This window comes from Lactuca sativa, chromosome 1 (assembly GCF_002870075.4).
Source record: "Lactuca sativa cultivar Salinas chromosome 1, Lsat_Salinas_v11, whole genome shotgun sequence".
In the NCBI taxonomy this organism is placed as follows: domain Eukaryota; kingdom Viridiplantae; phylum Streptophyta; class Magnoliopsida; order Asterales; family Asteraceae; genus Lactuca; species Lactuca sativa.
This window is the reverse complement of record NC_056623.2, coordinates 211,718,989-211,723,353: the sequence shown is the minus strand read 5'-3', so window position 1 is coordinate 211,723,353 and position 4,365 is coordinate 211,718,989.

Here is a 4,365-nt window from a genome sequence, read left to right as displayed (position 1 = left end):
TATGAGCTCAGATCTGAAGTTGTAACTTCAGATCTGAACTCTCCTTGGTCTCTAAATCCTTAAAGCTATCAACTTGGGAAAGTATGAACCCCTCCTTAGGTGTAAAACCCCATTTCAAGTTTGGTTTAGGCATTTTGAGTCATTAGAGCCTTGCATGCACGTAAACTTTGCAACTTTATGTGATAAGCATGCCTTGGGAAGTTGGATCTATAGTATGGAGCCTTAGCATGGCTTAAAAAGCATCTGTATCGATGAAGGACTGAAGCGACTCGACGAGTTGCATGGTAGACTCATCGAGTCACATGAAGATGGTCTTTAACTCGACGAGTTGGATGAACAACTTGACGAGTCTGATGAAGATTTCCTTACGCTCGGCAAGTGGCATGGTGACTTGGCGAGTTGGCAAGTTATGCAAGGAACTCAGCGAGTAGCTGAGGGTACTCGACGAGTTGAGGTCAACACTGTAACACCGTAAATTTCAAAATAATTTTTCGCATAATATAAAAACATATTCATTTAATTTTCATAAAACATCAATGTTTAAAAATCCAATCCATGTCATACAAAGAATCCCAAGATCACATATCATACAAATCCCATGTGTGTGTACTGATCAAGCCGGCGCCTTCCCACGGTCATCACTAGTACATTAAACAAATAACACCAACACTTTAAGCATAAAGCTTAGTGAGTTCCCCAAAATACCAAGCATAACACATATTAGCCACTCGAGGCTATGACTCTGTAGGTCCGTAGACCCCACTCTGTGAACCCTCTGGTTCTAACTCTGGGAACCTTCCGGTTCCAACTCTATAAACATGCACAACATAAATCACACAGAAATAATGCAGTACAACACATAACATACATATAACATACAAATACTCTGTCACATAACTCTGATTACCTACTCAAGGTAAAGTATAGTGAGAAGACTCACCTCGCGTATCTCGATAACTCGCAAATCCCGGAAATCACGCGCGCTCGATCCTCCGAGCTATAAACCTCCTATAACACAATATATCTCTAATTAACACTTTCACAACTAAGGTTGACTACCCCTATCAAGTCAACACTGGTCAACTCTGGTCAACGGTCAACGGTCAACTTTGACCGGACTTGGCGAGTGCACTAGAGCGACTCGGCGAGTCTATACATGTTCACTGACTCCCTAGAATCCTCCTTGACACGTCGAGTGCTTCCCTGACTCGATGAGTGCCACCTGGCATGAATCGCGGGGCCACCACGACTCAACTCGCCGAGTCTCAAGAACAATTCGGCGAGTTTAGGATTGACTCAACCCCCTAATGACTCTCCCTGACTCACTGGGTCAACCCCCAACCCGGCGAGTCCACTCGATGAACACTTTACGTGAAACCCCAACCCTACTCACCGAGTCTCAAGAAAAACTTGACGAGTTCATGCCATGCACAAACTCTATTGACCTTCTGAGGTCAGATCTGCTTTCCCAAACCGTAGATCTAGCCTCCCCAAGCATGAATGTCACATAAAGTTTGGAACTTGATGCTTGTATAACCCTCACAAGGCATCAAAAAATGATTTGGTCCCAAAGATGACCACCTAGGTCTAATAACTCCATAATAACCCAAAAAGCCCAAAGGGTTATGGTCTTTGGACCTCTTTGAGTCCAGATCCAAGGCACAAACTTGAAGAGGGACCATTTGCTTCACATAATCACTCTTCAAAGGGATTATAAAACCCTAACTCGAAAGATCAACCCTAAAGCTGAAGGAGATTCGAATAATTACCTCAAAATGAAGCCTCTGGACTCTGGATCTGCTAGAATCTCACCTCCTCCTTGCTCTTGCCACCTTCTTCTTGCTAAACAAGGAATACAAAGGCCCAAAAGTGACTTCTTCTCTCCCAAAACGAATTAGCTCTCTTAGGGTTCTCTCAAGGGACTGGTAGCCACAATGGGAGGCTATAAGTGCCCTTAAATAGGCTCCAAACCCGGGGAATTAGGGTTTCATTAAACAGCGTGGACTCGCCGAGTCCAGGCGCGAACCCGCATCTAAACCGCGATCCTACTCGGCGAGTCTGAGCTCCAACTCGCCGAGTATCCTCACAAAATACAAAAAATATAAGAATGAATAATACCTGGGAATCCGGGCTATTACAACTCTCCCCCACTAGAACTAGACTTCGTCCTCGAAGTCTCGCTCTGCAAATAACTCTGGATGCTGCTCGCGCATCTCACGCTCCGACTCCCAAGTCATCTCGGACCCCTTCCAATGCTGCCACTGAACCAAAACTAAGAGTACCTCCTTGTTCCTCAGAACCTTGATTTTCCGATCCCGGATTGCCACTGGTCTCTCTGCATAATTTAGGCTCGCATCCACCTGAATATCCTCCAATGGAACCACTGCCGACTCATCGGCTATACACTTCCGCAATTGCGACACTTGGAAAGTGTCGTGAATCTGCCCCAACTCTACTAGCAAATCCAAACGATAGGCTACCCGGGCTACCCTCGCGATCACTCGGAATGGACCAATATATCGGGGCCCCAAATTGCCCCTCTTCCTGAATCGAATCACTCCTTTCCAAGGGGAGACCTTCATGAGTACAAGGTCGCCGACCTAAAACTCAAGCTCGGACCAGCGTCTGTCTGCATAGCTCTTCTGACGACTCTGAGCGGTCAAGAACCTCTGCCTGACCTGCTGGATCTGCTCTGTCGTTTGAAGCACGATCTCCGTACTACCCATCACACGCTGTCCAACCTCTCCCCAACAAATGGGGGTCCGACACCTCCTCCCATACAACAGCTGAAAGGGCGGCATACCAATGCTCGAATGATGGTTGTTGTTGTAGAAAAACTCCGCCAAGGGCAAATACGTATCCCAACTTCCCCCGAAATCCAACACACATGCCCGGAGCATGTCCTCGAGCGTCTGAATCGTCCGCTCACTCTGTCCATCTGTCTGGGGGTGATATGCGGTACTAAAATGCAGCCTAGTACCCAACTCCTCATGAAACTTCTTCCAGAATCTGGAAGTGAATCGCACATCACGGTCTGAAACAATCGAGATCGGCACCCCATGCCGAGATACCACTTCCATCACGTACACTTTTGCCAATTTCTCTGCTGAAGAACTCTCGCTGATAGCAAGAAAGTGAGCGCTCTTCGTCAACCTGTCCACCCAAATTGCATCAACTCCCCTGGCAGTCCTTGGCAATTTGGTGATAAAATCCATGGTGATTTGTTCCCACTTCCATTCAGGGACCTCCAACGGCTGCAACTTACCATGCGGCCTCTGGTGCTCGACCTTAACCCTACGGCAGGTCAAGCACCTCTCAACAAACCACACAACATCCCTCTTCATATAGGGCTACCAATACTCTTTCCTCAGGTCCAAATACATCTTTGTGGCCCCAGGATGGATCGAAAACTTCGACCAATGAGCCTCTTCCATCAAAATGGCACGCGTTCCTCCGACAAACGGCACCCATATACGCCCCTAAAATGTCATAAGCCCCCGACCATCGGTAACGAACTCTGAAACCAAACCAACAACCCGCTCTTTCTTCTGCATCTCAGGTTGAACAGCCTCGGCCTGTGCCCCACGAATGGCATCCAACACTGGAGCTATCACGGTCATTCTCAAACATACATCCTGCAGCGGGGTGCTCTCCGCCCTGCGGCTCAGTGCATCGGCTACAACATTAGCCTTGCCTGGGTGATACAGGATCTCACAATCATAATCCTTGACTACATCCAACCACCTTCTTTGTCGCATATTTAGGTTGGGCTGATCCATCAAATACTTCAAACTCTCATGGTCCGTGTATATCGTACACCGAACCCCATACAGGTAGTGACACCAAATCTTGAGGGCGAGCACCACTGCCCCCAACTCTAGATCATGGGTGGGATATCTCGTCTCATGAGGCTTCAGCTGCCTCGATGCATATGCTATCACATGCCCTCTCTGCATCAGCATCGCTTCCAACCCCAAAATGGATGCATCACAGTATACCACAAAGTCCTCCATCCCCTCCGGGAGGGCTAACACCGGGGCTTCGCATAACCTTTGACGAAGCGTCTCAAAGGAGGCCTGCTGCTCGGGGACCCATGAAAAAGAACACCCTTCCGGGTCAACCTGGTGAGTGGCACTGCGATCTTAGAGAAATCCTTGATAAATCTCCGATAATAACCTGCCAACCCTAAGAAACTCCTGATCTCGGAGGGTGACCTCGGCACCTCCCAACTCATCACTGACTCAACTTTGGACGGGTTGACTAATATCCCTTTCTGGTTAACAAGATGCCCTAGGAACTGGACCTCTCGCAACCAGAAATCACACTTGGAGAATTTGGCATAAATCCTCTCCGATCTCAGAACTC